Source organism: Macaca fascicularis, chromosome X (assembly GCF_037993035.2).
Source record: "Macaca fascicularis isolate 582-1 chromosome X, T2T-MFA8v1.1".
NCBI lineage: Eukaryota > Metazoa > Chordata > Mammalia > Primates > Cercopithecidae > Macaca > Macaca fascicularis.
This window is the reverse complement of record NC_088395.1, coordinates 129778012-129793439: the sequence shown is the minus strand read 5'-3', so window position 1 is coordinate 129793439 and position 15428 is coordinate 129778012. Positions and strand designations below refer to the sequence as shown.

Sequence of the window (15428 nt, the reverse complement as noted above, 5' to 3'; positions counted from 1 at the left end):
TTGGCTGATAATTGTTTTGTTTAAGGAGGTTAAAGATAGAACCCCAATCCCTTCTAGCTTTTAGGTTTTCTGCTGAGAAATCTGTTAATCTGATAAGTTTTCCTGTATAGGTTACCTGATACTTTTTCCTCAGAGCTCTTAAGATTCTTTCCTTTGTTTTGACTTTAGATAACCTGATGACTATGTGCCTACATGATGATCTTTTGTGATGAATTTCCCAGGTGTTCTTTCAGCTTCTTGTATTTGGATATCTAGATCTCTAGCAAGGTCAGGGAAGTTTTCCTTGATTATTTCCTCAACTATGCTTCCCAAACTTTTAGATTTCTCTTCTTCCTTGGGAACACCAACTATTCTTAGAATCCATCATTTAACATAATCCCAAACTTCCTGGAGGCTTTGTTCATGTTTTAAATTCTTTTTTTCTTTGACTTGTCAGATTGGGTTAATTTGAAAGCCTTGTCTTCAAGCTCTGAATTCTTTCTTTTACTTATTCAACTATATTGCTGAGACCTCCCAGTGTATTTTGCATTTCTCTGTGTGTCCTTTATTTCCAGAAGTTTTGATTGTTTTTCACTTATGATATTTATTTCCCTGGAGATTTTTCCATTCATATCCTGTAACATTTTAAAATTTATTTGAGTTGGTATTCACCTTTCTCTTCTGCCTCCTTGAGTAGCTTAATAATTGTCCATCTGAATTCTTTTTCTGGCAATTCAGAGATTTCTTCCTGGTTTGGATCCATTGCTGGTGAGCTAGTGTGATATTTTAGGGATGTTAAAGAACCTTGTTTTGTTATATTACCAGAATTGTTTTTCTGGTTCCTTCTCATTTGGGTAGACTATGTCAGAGGGAAGATCTGAGGGTCAAGGGCTGCTGTTCAGATTCTTTCATCCCACAGAGTGCTCCCTGGATGTGGGTATTCAGGGATGTGCCTTCCTGAAAGCCAAACTGCAGTGATTGTTATTTCTCTTCTGGATCTAGCCACTCAGCAGAGCTACTGAGCTCTGGGCTGGTGTCTGCAAAGAGTCCTGTGATGTGATCCATTTTCAGGTCTCTCAGCCATGGATACCAGCACGTGCTATGGTGGAGGTAGCAGGAGAGTGAAGCAGACTCTGTGAGGGTCCTTGGCTGTATTTTTGTTTATTGTGCTAGTTTTATGTTGGTTGGCCTCCAGCCAGGAGGTGGTGCTTTCAGGAAAGAATCAGCTGTGGTAGTATAGGGAGGATACAAGCTTGCCCTAGGGTCACCTGGATAAGTTTCTCAGGTGGTGGTTGGGGCCATAGAGCCCTCAAGAGATTATATCCTTTGTCTTTGGCTACCAGGGCAGGTAGAGAAAGACCATCAGGTGGGGACAGGGTTCAGTGTGTCTGAGCTGAGACTCTCCTTGGGCGGGGCTTGCTGTGGCTGCTGTGGGGGATGGGGGTGTGATTCTCAGGCCAATGCAGTTATATTCCCAGGGGGATTATGGCTGACTCTCCTGCACCATGCAGGTTGCCAGGGAACTGGGGGGAAAGCTGGCAGTAATAGGCCTCACCTAGCTCCCACACAGCCCAAAAGGCCAGTCTCACTCCCACTGTGCCCCCCACAACAGCACTGAGTTTATTTCCAGGTAGTGGGTGAGCAGGGCTGAGGACTTGCCCCAGGATGCAGGCCTCCGCACTGGGAAAACAAGCAGGACTTTCAGATTTTGTGGCTCCCAGCATGTCACAACTTCTGTACTGTGTTTGCATTCCTGGTTTGCCCTCTCACCCAGGTTCTGTCTAGGAAACTTCTTGTTTGGTTGAAATTGTTACAAAGTTCAGTTCACAACCTCTCCTTATGGTTTTTCCCCAATTCCACTGGTAGCTCTCCCCAAGGACCCCTGTGAGACAAAGTCAGAAATAGCTTCCCCAGGGACTAAGAGTGGCCAGAGAGCTCTTCCCACTGCTTCCTCTACCCCTGTATTTCCCTCAGCTCTCTAAGTTCATCTAATCTCCATGTAAGGTCAATTACCTTGCTGGCTTACTTATTCACTCTCTTAATTGTGTCTTTCAGGGTCCAATTTATCAATCATTTTGAATGATTTGTACATTTTGTGTCCTATTAGCCTTTTGCTTTGGATTCTTCTAGATGTCTGTGTTTGTGTGTGTAATCAGTCTTCACCACTCTAGGAGTACAAATGATATATTAGTTAAATTAGTACCTTAACTACCACATCAGGCCCCATCACATTCTTTAGATGGGAAGGAGCCAATCAAAAGCTTACCTTTTTAGTCTTTGTTATTGTTCAAGGATGATTGGCAATGAGAGTATCTTCTCCTTTCAGGTAAAACACAAGTACCAACTCACAGAATGACTTTAGTTCGCAATGACCCAACATCATTCCCTTTGGGCTATTATTGTAATCACTGAAGTAAAATTTAATGAGAAGATTTCAAACAAAAATTTAGGCAGAATAGTATAGTGAACCCTTATATACACATCATTGGCTTCAAAAATAATGATCTCGTGGCTAATCTTGTTTCATCTATATTGCCACACACTACTCATGACTGAGTTATTTTGAAGCAAATCCTATACATCATATCATTTCAACCATAAATAATTCAATATTTGTCTGTAAAAGATGAGGATTCTTTAAAAACAGGCATATGATCACTTTCAGTTAAAATATCAACAATTTATTACCATCATATATCCAAAGTTCAAATTTCCAGTGGTTTCATAAATGTCATAATTTTTTAAACAGCTTTATTGAGATTTAATTCACATATAATTAACCCACTAAAAGTGTACAATTTAATGGCTTTTAGCATATTCATGGAGTTGTGCAACCCTCACCATAATCAATTTTAAAACATTTCTGTCACCCCCAAAAGAAACTATTTACCTATTTGCAGTCACCCCTCCCCAATTCCACCATCCTTTTAGCCCTAGACAACCACCAATCTACTTTCTGTCTCTATAGACCTACTCATTCTGGGCATTTCACATAAATGGAATCATACAACATATTATCCTTTCTGACTGACTTCTTTCACTCAATATAATATTTTCGAGGTTCATTTATGTTGTAGCATGGATCAGTACCGTACATCATTTTTTTTTATTGCCAAATAATGTTCCATTGTATGAATGTGCCACATTTTATCTAGCCATTCACCAGTTGATGGGGACATTTGGGTGGTTTTCACTTTTTGGGTATTATGAGTAATGCTACTATAAACATTTGAATATAGGCGTTTATGTGAACATAAGCTTTCATTTCTTTCGAGTATTTTTTTCTTTTTTAGTATTATTACTATTTTTTAAAAATTATACTTTAAGTTCTAGGATACATGTGCAGAACGTGCAGGCTTGTTACATAGGTATATGGGTGCCATGGTGGTTTGCTGCACTTATCAACACATCATCTACATTAGGTATTTCTCCTAATGCTATTCCTACCCTAACCCCCCACCCGCCGACAGGCTCAGGTGTGTGATGTTCCCCTCCCTGTGTCCGTGTATTCTCATTTTTCAGCTCCCACTTATGAGTGAGAACATGTGGTGTTTGGTTTTCTGTTCCTGTGTTAGTTCACTGAGAATGATGGTTTCCAGCTTCATCCATGTCCCTGCAAAGGACATGAACTCATCCTTTTTTATGACTGCATAGTATTCCATGATGTATTCTTGTCACATTTTCTTTGTCCAGTCTATCATTGATGAGCATTTGGGTTGGTTCCACGTCTTTGCTATAGTGAACAGTGCTGCAATAAACATACATGTTCATGTGTCTTTATAGTAGAATGATTTATAATCCTTTTGTATATACCCAGTAATGGGATTGCTGGGTCAAATGGTATTTCTGGTTCTAGATCCATGAGGAATTGCCACACTGTCTTCCACAATGGTTGAACCGATTTTCAACAGTGTAAAACTGTTCCTATTTCTCCACATCCTCTCCAGCATCTGTTGTTTCCTGACTTTTTAATGATTGCCATTCTAACTGGCGTGAGATGGTATCTCATTGTGGTTTTGATTTTCATTTCTCTAACGACCAGTGATGATGAGCATTTTTTTCATGTTTGTTGACTGCATAAATGTCTTCTTTTGAGAAGTATCAGTTCATATCCTTTGCCAGCTTTTTGATGGGGTTGTTTTATTCTTGTAAATTTGTTTAAGTCCTCTGTAGATTCTGGATATTAACTCTTTGTCAGATGGATAGATTGCAAAAATTTTCTCCTATTCTGTAGGTTGCCTGTTCACTCTGATGATGCTTTTGCTGTGCAGAAGCTCTTTAGTTTAATTAGATGCGATTTGTCAATTTTGGCTTTTGTTCCAATTGCTTTTGGTGTTTTAGTCATGAAGTCTTTGCCCATGCCTATGTCCTGAATGGTATTGCCTAGCTTTTCTTCTAGGATTTTTATGGTTTTAGGTGTTATATTTAAGTCTTTAATCCATCTTGAGTTAATTTTTGTGTAAGGTGTAAGGAAGGGGCCCAGTTTCTGTTTTCTGCATATGGCTAACCAGTTTTCCCACCACCATTTATTAAATAGGGAATCCTTTTCCCATTGCTTGTTTTTGTCAGGTTTGTAGAAGATCAGATGGTTGTAGATGTGTGGTGTTATTTTTGAGGCCTCTGTTCTGTTCCATTGGTCTGTATATCTGTTTTGGTACCAGTACTATGCTGTTTTGGTTACTGTAGCCTTGTAGTATAGTTTGAAGTCAGATAGCATGATGCCTCAAGCTTTGTTCTTTTTTTTTTTTTTTTTTTTTTTGAGACGGAGTCTCGCTCTGTCGCCCAGGCTGGAGTGCAGTGGCCGGATCTCAGCTCACCGCAAGCTCCGCCTCCCGGGTTCACGCCATTCTCCTGCCTCAGCCTCCCGAGTAGCTGGGACTACAGGCGCCCGCCACCTTGCCCGGCTAGTTTTTTGTATTTCTTAATAGAGACGGGGTTTCACCGTGTTAGCCAGGATGGTTTCGATCTCCTGACCTCATGATCCGCCCGTCTCGGCCTCCCAAAGTGCTGGGATTACAGGCTTGAGCCACCGCGCCCGGCCAAGCTTTGTTCTTTTTGCTTAGATTGTCTTGGGTATATGGGCTCTTTTTTCGTTCCTATGAAATTTAAAGTAGTTTTCTCTAACTCTGTGAAGAAAGTCATTGGTAGCTTGATGGGATAGCATTGAATCTAAAAATTACTTTGGACAGTATGGCCATTTTCACGATATTGATTCTTCCTATCCATGAACATGGAATGTTTTTCCATTTGTTTGTGTCCTCTCTTATTTCCTTGAGCAGTAGTTTGTAGTTCTCCTTGAAAAGGTCCTTTACATCCCTTGTAAGTTGTATTGCTAGGTATTTTTTTCTCTCTGTAGCAACTGTGAACGGGAGTTTGCTCATGATTTGGCTCTCTGTCTATTATTGGTGTATGGGAATGCTTGTGATTTTTGCACATTGATTTTGTATCCTGAGACTTCGCTGAGGTTGCTTATCAGCTTAAGGAGATTTTGGGCTGAGACAACGGGGTTTTCTAAATATACAATCATGTCATCTGCAAACAGAGACAATTTTACTTCCTCTCTTCCTATTTCAATACCCTTTATTCTTTCTCTTGGCTGATTGCCCTGGTCAGAACTTCTAATACTATGTTGAATAGGATTGGAGAGAGAGGGCATCCTTCTGTTGTGCCAGTTTTCAAAGGGAATGCTTCCAGTTTTTTCCCATTCAGTATAATATTGGCTGTGGTTTGTCATAAATAGCTGTTATTATTTTGAGATACATTCTATCAATACCTAGTTTATTGAGAGTTTTTAGCATGAAAGGATGTTGAATTTTATTGAAGGCCTTTTCTGCATCTATTGAGATAATCATGTGATTTTTGTCATTGGTTCTGTTTATGTGATGGATTACATTTATTGATTTGCATATGTTGAACAAGCCTTGCATCCCCGGGATGAAGCTGACTTGATCACGGTGGATAAGCTTTTTGATGTGCTTCTGGATTCGGTTTGCCAGCATTTTATTGAGGATTTTCACATTAATGTTCTTCAGGGATATCCTTGAGTACCTAATTTTTAAAAGTTTCTTTGAGTTAGCATCTAAATAAGGTCTGCATTATAATTAATTGATAGTGTTTAAGTATTTTAATTTATAGGTTATCTTTCTTTTTTTGAAATTATTTATTTGTTGCAGAAACTAGGTCATTTGTCCTGAAGAGCTTCCCATAACTTGGATTTTCCCACGTATGATGAATTTAACATGTTCTTTTGTCATTGTTGCCATCGTCACTGTTCCTCCTCCTCTTCTTCCTTCTTCTTCCCTCCTCTCCATCCGTCCCACTTTCTCTCTGTTTAACAAGAATACTTTATTGGAGGCATTTTGTTCTTCTATCAGAATGTGTGTTATGTCTTGTAGTCTCTTTTTTCTGTGATGTTAGCAGGTGTTGATAGTCAATGCCTACATTTATTAATTCTCTGTATGTTGCAAAATGGATGATATACTTTTCTTCTAGGGTGTTTATAGTTTTGGGTTTTACATTGAAGTCTTTAATCCATCTTGAGTTAATTTTTGTATAAGGTATAAATAAGGGGTCCAGTTTCAGTTTTCTGCATATTGCTAGCTAGTTCTCCCAGCACTATTTATTAAATAGGGAATCCTTTCCTCACTGTTTGTTCTTGTCAGATTTGTCAAAGATCAGATGGTTGTAGGTGTGTGGTCTTAGTTTTTGAGTTCTCTATTCTGTTCCATTGGTCTATGTGTCTGTTTTTGTACCACTACCATGGTGTTTTGGTTCCCGTAGCCTTGTAGTATTGTTTGAAGTCAGGTAGTGTGATGCCTCCAGGTTTATTCTTTTTGCTTAGGACTGTCTCGGCTTTACTGGCTCTTCTTGGTTCCACATGAAATTTTAAGTAGTTTTTTCTTTTTTCTAATTCTGCAAAGAGTCACTGGTAGCTTCATGGGAATTGCATTGAATCTAAAAATTACTTTGGGCAGTATGGCCATTTTTGTGATATTGATTGATTCTTCCTATGCATGAGCATGAAATGTTTTTCCATTTGTTTGTGTCCTCTCTGAATTCCTTGAGCAGTGGTTTGTAATTCTCTTTGTAGAGATTCTTCACCTCCCTAGTTAGCTGTATTCCTAGGTATTTTATTCTTTTTGTGGCAATTGTGAATGGGAGTTCATTCCTGATTTGGGTCTCTGCCTGCCTGTTGTTGGTGTGCGGGACTGCTAGTAATTTTTGCACATTGATTTTGTATCCCGAGACTTTGCTGTAGTTGTTTATCAGCTTAAGAAGCTTTTGGGCTGAGATGATGGGGTCTTCTAGCTATAGGATCATGTCATCTGCAAACAAAGATAGTTTGATTTCCTCTCTTCCTATTTGAATACCTTTTATTTCTTTCTCTTGCCTCATTGCCCTGGCCAGAACTTTCAATACTATGTTGAATAGGAGTGGAGAGAGAGGGCATCCTTGTCTTGTGCCAGTTCTCAAGAGGAATGCTTCCAGTTTTGGCCCATTCAGTATGGTATTGGCTGTGGGTTTGTCATAGATGGGTCTTATCATTTTGATGTCTGTTCCTCCAGTAGCTAATTTATTGAGAGTTTTTAACATGAAGGAATATTGATTTCTATTGAAGGCCTTTCCACATCTATTGAGATAATCATGAGTTTTTTGTCTTTAGTTCTGTTTATGTGATGAATCACACTTATTGATTTGCATATGTTGGGCCAACCTTGCCTCTAGGGGATGAAGCCTACTTGATTATGGTGAATAAGCTTTTTGATGTGCTGCTGTATTCAGTTTGCCAGTATTTAGTTGAGGATTTTTGCATTGATGTTAATCAAGGATATTGGCCTGAAATTTTCTTTTTTTATTGTATCTCTGACAGGTTTTGGTATCAGGATGATGCTGGCCTCATAAAATGAGTTATGGAGGAGTCCCTGCTTTTCAATCCTTTGGAATATTTTCAATAGCAATGGTACCGGCTCTTCTTTGCCCTTCTGTTATAATTCAGCTGTGAATCTATTTGGTCCTGGGCCTTTTTTTTTTTGGTTGGTAGGCTATTTATTACTGCCTCAATTTCAGAACTCATTATTGGTCTATTCAGGGATTCAGTTTCTTCCTGGTTCAGTCTTGGGAGTATGTATCTCTGCAGAAATTTATCCATTTCTTCTAGATTTTCTAGTTTATGTTCATAGAGGTGTTTATAGTTTTCTCTGATGATTGTTTATATTTCTGTGGGGTCAGGGTGATAACCCCCTTATCATTTCTAATTGTGTTTATTTGATTCTTCTCTTTCTTCTTTATTAGTCTAGCTAGTGGTCTATCTATTTTATTAAGTTTTCTTTTCTTTTTTTTTTTTTTTTTTTAACAATTAATTTATTTATTTAGGGCGAGGCAGGGAAGCAGGTAGGGAGGGCAGGGGCAACCTCTCTTCCTTACAGGCACTAGGCCTTGTTTCTCTCCCAGATAAGCTAAGGTCGTCAGGGGCTGAGGGGAGTGAGGCAGGGAGGATGCATGGGGTCTGTGGGAACCAGAGAGAAGCTGGAGTCAGAGGTAGGAGCTGGGGCTGTGTGGGGGTGAAAGGTGAGGCAAGGTCAAAGGTGAACTGCAGCTTGGAGGGAAGGGTCCAATGTAAACCAGGACTTACAGGTGTAGAGGTAAAATGGGGTTCGTAGGGGGTGAAAGAGAAGTTGGGATCAGAGGGGATTCATGGGTGAAAGAGAAGTTGGGGTCAGAGGTAGGAGTTGGGGCTCAGGTGGGGAGTTAAAGGTGAGGCAAGGTCAGAGGTGAAGGGCAGCTCAGAGGGAGGGGTCAAACGTAAACCAGGACTTATAGGTCTAGACGTAAAATGGGATTCATGGGGGGCAGAGGTCAAAGGTGAAGCAGAGGTCGGGGTGAAGGAGGGCCCATAAAGTTAAAGGAGCGGTTTCTGGAGTCAGAAGGAGTGAAGCGGGGCTCCTCCTGGGAATGTCAAGGTTGGAAGAGCTCAAGGGAGTCAAAGATAAATTAGGGCTCAAGGATCAAAGGGGAGTCAGGGTCGGAGATGAAGTAGCCAGAGGTAAAGCGAGCTCCAAAGGTATTGTTAGGGTCAGGGCAAAGTCTTAGGGTCAGGGGTGAGTCAGGCTTGGAGGGAAAGCAGGGCTCTAGGGGTCAGAGATGGAGGGTCCTAGGGGATCAAAGGTCAGAAGCCTCGAGGGGACAGATGGGAAGCGATGGGAGCAACCTAGGCCACCTTCTCCTCGGCCCCCTCCTCTAACTTGCCCTCCTCAGCTGTGGTGTCCTGGTACTGCTGGTACTCAGATACCAGGTCATTCATGTTGCTCTCAGCCTCAGTGAACTCCATCTCATCCATGCCCTCACCTGTGTACCAGTGCAGGAACGCCTTGGGCCAGAACATGGCTTTGAACTGCTTGGAGATGCGCTTGAACAGCTCCTGGAAGGCCATGCTACTGCCGATGAAGGTCACAGCCATCTTCAGGCCACGGGGCGGGATGTTGCACACGGTTGTCTTCAAGTTGTTGGGGATCCACTCCACGAAGTAGCTGCTGTTCTTGCTCTGCACGCTCAGCATCTGCTTGTCCACCTTCATGGACACGCGGCCCCGGAACACGGCAGCCACAGTCAGATAGTAGTTGTGGTGCGGGTTGCACATGGCCATCATGTTCTTGGTGTCGAACATCTGCTGGGTGAGCTCAGGCACTGTCAGGGCCCGGTACTGCTGGCTGCCCCAGCTCGTCAGGGGCGTGAAGCCAGGCATGAAGAAGTGCAGGTAAGGAAAGGGGACCATGTTGATGGCCAGCTTGTGCAGGCTGGTGTTCAGCTGGCCCGGGAAGCACAGGCAGGTGGTGACTCTGCTCGTGGTGGCCGACACCAGGTGGTTGAGGTCCTTGTAGGTGGGGGTGGTCAGCTTGAGGGTGCAGAAGCAGATGTCATAGAGTGCCTCATTGTCAATGCAGTAGGTCTCATCCATATTCTCCACCAGCTGGTGCACGGACAGCGTGGCATTGTAGGGCTCCACCACCATGTCTGACACTTTGGGTGAGAGCACCACGCTGAAGGTGTTCATAATGTGGTCTGGGAACTCCTTGTGGATCTTACTGATGAGCAGCGTGCCCATCCCAGACCCCATGCCACCCCCCAGCGAGTGGATCAGCTGGAAGCCTTGAAGGCAGTCGCAGCTCTTGGCCTCCTTCTGGACCACATCCAGGACAGCGTTCACCAGCTCCATGCACTCCATGTAGTGCCCCTTTGCCCAGTTGTTGCCAGCTCCAGATTGGCCAAACATGAAGTTGTCTGGCTGAAAGATCTGACCGAAGGGGCTGGAAAGGACAGAGTCCATGGTGCTGGGTTCCAGGTCCACCAGCACTGCTCTGGGAACATAATTTCCTCCTCTGGCCTCGTTGTAGTATACGTTGATCCTCTCCAGTTGCAGGTCACTGTCCCCATAGTATGTGCCTGTGGGATGATGCCATGTTCATCACTGATAACCTCCCAAAACTTGGCCCGGATCTGGTTACCACACTGGCCAGCCTGCAGGTGCACGATCTCCCTCATGGTGGTGGCGCTGAGGGTGGATGTGGCAGCAGTGGTGTGAGTGTGGGGAGCTGTGGCAGTGGTGTGGGTGGAAGATGCTGTGGAGATGGCAGAGAGCTATTAATTTTTTCAAAAAAAAAAAAAAAAGCTCCTAGATGTGTTGGTTTTTTGAAGGGTTTTTCATGTCTCTATCTTCTTTAGTTCTGCTCTGATCTTGGTTATTTTTTGTCTCTGCTAACTTTGGGGTTTGTTGCTCTTGGTTCTCTAGCTCTTTTAGTTAAGATGTTAAGTTCTTAACTTGAGATCTGTCTAGATTTTTGATGTGAGCATTTAGTGCTGTAAATTTCCCTCTTAATATTGAATTAGTTGTTTCCCAGAGATTCTGGTACATTGTCATTTTGTTCTCATTAGTTTCAAATAACTTCTTGATTTCTGTCTTAATTTCATTACTTACCCAAGAGTCATTCAAGAGCAAGTAATTCAATTTCCATGTGGTTGTGTGATTTTTAGTGAATTTCTTAATCTTGACTTCGTTTGATTGTGGTGTGGTCTGAAAGACTGTTTCTTATGATTTCAGTTTTTTTTTTTTTTTTTTACATTTGCTGAGTAATGTTTTACTTTCAATTATGTGATCAGTTTCAGAGTAAGTGCCATGTGGTGATGAGAAGAATGTATATTTTGTCATTATGGGTGGAGGGTTCTGTAGATATCTATCAGGTCTACTTGATCCAGAGCTGAGATCAGGTCCTGAATATCTTTATGTTAATTTTCTGTCTTGATGATGTGTCTACTATTGACAGTGGGGTGTGAAGTCTCCCACTATGATTGTGTGGGAGTCTAAGTCTCTAAGAACTTGCTTTATGAGTCTGAGTGCTCCTGGATTGGGTGAATTTATGTTTATGACAGTTATGTCTTCTTGTTGAATTGAACCCTTTACCATTATGTAATACCCTTCTTTGTCTTTTTTTTTTTTTTTGAGATGGAGTTTCACTCTTGTTGCCCAGGCTGGAGTACAATGGCATGATCTCAGCTTACTGCAACCTCTGCCTCCCGGGTTCAAGCGATTCTCCTGCCTCAGCCTCCCGAGTAACAGGGATTACAGGCATGTGCCACCACACCTGGCTAATTTTGTATTTTTAGTAGAGACAGTGTTTCTCCTTGTTGGTCAGGCTGGTCTCGAACTCCCGACCTCAGGTGATCCGCCTGCCTTGGCCTCCCAAAGTGCTGAGATTACAGGCATGAGTCATGTGCCTGGCCTTCTTTGTCTTTTTTGATCTTTGTTGATTTAAATTCTATTTTGTCAGAAACTAGGATTGCAACTCCTGCTTATTTCTGTTTTCCATTTGCTTGGGAAATTTTCCTCTATCCCTTTATTTTGAGCCCATGTGTGTCTTTACATGTGAGATGGGTCTCTTAAAGACAGCATACTGATGGGTCTTGGCTCTTTATCCAGCTTTCCATTTGCATAATTATTTTCAATTAGTTTCTTTGCAAGAATCTATTCAAGCTCTTTATCCACGTTTTAAGGACAGTTTTATTTAAAACTAGATAGTATAATTTAAAATCCTCTTATGAGTTGCAGATAAACAACAATTTATGGCAATCTTCTGAAAGATGGTGAAGAGGTGAGACTGCCACTGAAACCCACTCTGTTTTGTGGAATTCTCACTCTTCTCTCTGGAGACCTCATGACTGATATATGAACTGAGAGAGGGCAGCACTGTCAAAACATACATGGAAGAGAATTTAATAAAAGAGAGTTCCATGTACCTATCATCCTGAATTCACATATGTTAATAATTTATGATACTTGCTTTGAATCATTTTATTTATTAAATAAATAAAATATAGATAGAGGTCAAGTCTAATTTGTACTTCTTCCTAATCATTCTCTTCATTCTCAGAAGAACCATATCCTGAAGTTGGTGGACATTCTTCTCATTCATTTTCATGTATTTAATTTTACTACATATATATATACATAGACAAAAATCTAGTATCATTAATGAGTATCTTTTGACTTTATATAAAAGTTTAAGAATGTATATAAATCTATCATTCTTTACAGAGAATTTGACAACTTCCTCACCATTATGTTTGTCAAATTCACCCATGTTAATACTTGTAAGTCTTCTTTCAACAGTACATATTACCTTTTATGAATACATACATTTTACCTATTCATTCACCTCTTCTTGAATATTTACATTGTTTTCGTCTTTTCATTGTTTCAAACAAAGCTGCCACAAACATGTTTTCCTGAGCATATGAGTTTTTCTTTCTTTTTTTTTTTGTTTGAGACAGAGTCACGCTCTGTCACCCAGGTTGGAGTGAAGTAGCGCATGATCTTGGCTCACTGCAACCTCTGCCTCCTGAGCACAAGTGATCCTACTGCCTCAGCCTCCTGAGTAGCTGGGATTACAAGTGGGTGACACCATGCCTGGCTAATTTTTGTATTTTTAGTAGAGACGGGGTATCGTCATGTTGGCCAGGCTGGTCTCAAACTCCTGACTTTAAGTGATCTGCCAGCCTTCGCCTCCCAAATTGTTGGGATTATAGGTGTAAGCCACTGTGCCCGGGCCTGAGTTTTTCTAGAGCAGTAGTTCTCCAACTGTTTAATTTTACTCTTAAAAATTATTGAGGACCCCAAAGAACCTTTGTTTATCTGAGTAAAATATATTATTATTTACTGTATTAGAAATTAAAATGGAAATTAAAAATATTTAATTATGTATTCATTTAAAAGTGATAATACATCAATTACATGTTAGCACAAATTATTTTACGAAAATAACTATATTTTTCAAAACAAAAACATTTAGTGAGAAAAGTAACATGGGCTTTTATTTTTTGCAAATCTCTTTGATTTCTGTCTTAGTAGAAAAGAGCTGGATTCTCTTATCTGTTTCTGCATTCACTCTTCTGTGATATATTGTTCTGGGTGAAATATAGAAAGTCCTATCTCACACATATATGTAGTTGGAAAAGACAGGAGTTTTAAAGTAGTCTATGCAGATAACTGTGGATGGTTTTTGATATACTAAAATTGGACATTTGGAAGTTTCTTGGAGGTTAGTTCCAAAATGCAAACTGAAACTGTATCAATGAACTGCTTGTGTTTTTATACATGAAAAATCCATTTGCCTATCCTCACCTGGAATGGAATTTTTACCTATGCATGATTTTGTAGCATCATGCAGTGATTATTTTAAAAATATTGCTTCACTGAGTTATGCAGACCTTTCAAAATATTGACATATTTCATGATACAATATTAAAAATATCACATTTGTTACTATCACCATTGATCTTATCAGGAAAGTATGTTTCAGAAAGCTGTGCAGCTTATGGTTGCAGACACAAGTTTTCTTTCCTTTTTTTGTAAGTTTCAAATATTTATTAATGAGAGTAACCTCCTACACAACACATCAACATGATTTCATGCTTTTGGAGGATAAAAATTTCCTAGTTAAGTGGAAAATTGGAGATGGCTTCTGGAGGACCTTCATTCTAAAGCAGTTTTACAAGACCTTCTTTCTTTGGTTTGCTGTAATCCACATTAACTGAGTAGAACTTGTATTGATCATTGGGACCCAGTTTGTTCCAGGGCTCTGGGTTATTCTTTCTGTTCCAAGTAACATCTGGATTGAACAATGCTGGATGCAAGACATACAGTGCTGCTCTAGTACCTCCATCTCCAATAAACTCAAAGAGGAGAATCATGCTCAGATACTTCTTGGCTTGATTGAGGATCTGGCAGAGCATGTTTGCAGCAGTGGCCTCTGATTCAAAAGGAGAGAACAAGCCTAGTTATCAGACTTTGAAGTAAGTAGTATCTACTACAAGTTTTCTAAAACTCTAATTTTTACACAAAAACTTGAATTTGTAATTGACAAATAATGCTGTCAGTTGTTTTCCTTGAAGTGACAACCTCACTTTGTTAATTTTAGAGAAACATCTGCCCAAAACCCAAGTCTGAATAACCAAAGTTTGTCTGTCAGTAATTCTTTTAACTACAAATGGTGTTTCATGAAGAGTTGCTTTTAAATTGCACAAGTGTTTGTCTTTGAGGCAGTGATTATACTTCAAGATGTAGCAGAAGTGCTTTATGCATATTTTCCATTTGTCATACAAAATATTTAAACACTGTATTCTCAAGGGTCAATATTTATAACATCAATACTTTTCACTGCTCCATGTAAGACAAGTGCAACTGACGTTTTTAATAAAACAGCATATGGTGGTAACAAACACAATGCCTACTAGTACTATTTTGTGGCACTGCTTCAATTTGTACTAAGGCACCAGTAGTCTTACACACTGTATTCGTTTCCTAGGGCTGCTGTTACAAACTACCACAAATTTGGTTGCTTGAAACAACAGGCATTTATTCTTCTTTAGTTCTGTAGGTCAGAAGTCTGAAATGAGTTTCACTGGGCAGAAATCAAGCTATCAGCAGGGCCCACTCTTTCCAGAGACTCTAGGGGACAGTCTGTTTCCTTGCCTTTTCCAGCATCTGAAGCTGAATTTCTTACATTCCTTGGCTCATAATCCCTCCATCTTCAGTCAGCAGCATAGCATCTTGCTTTAGCCATTATGTTGTCTTCTGTTCAAATCTCCCCCTGCCTGTGTTGTGACCATCCTGAAGAAAAAGAATGGATGCCCACCTGAAAATTGGTTTGGATGTCAGGACTGATGATGCCACACACATACCAAGAGGGTATGAAAAGATTTATTGCTTACATAATTGAAGCTTTTCTGGGGAGAGCAGAGCAGCCCTCCCAAGCAGATTTGAAAGGGACTTGAGAGCCAGGAAAAGAAACTAGCTTGAATATTTTAAATTGTGATTAGGGAATGGGGAAAACTTTCAGTGTAAAGGGCTAGATAGTAAAAATTTTAGGCTTTGTGAGCTATGAAATCTCTGCCATAAC

At 40.4% G+C, this 15428-nt stretch overlaps 2 pseudogenes; both read right to left on the bottom strand.

The window, feature by feature from the left end:
* Nucleotides 1–8308: 8308 nt before the first annotated feature.
* Nucleotides 8309–10638, bottom strand: LOC102127893 (tubulin beta-4A chain pseudogene; annotated as a pseudogene).
* A 2994-nt stretch (nucleotides 10639–13632) lies between these two features.
* On the bottom strand, nucleotides 13633–14308 carry LOC123570998 (cytochrome c oxidase subunit NDUFA4 pseudogene; annotated as a pseudogene).
* Between the last annotated feature and the right edge of the window lie 1120 nt (nucleotides 14309–15428).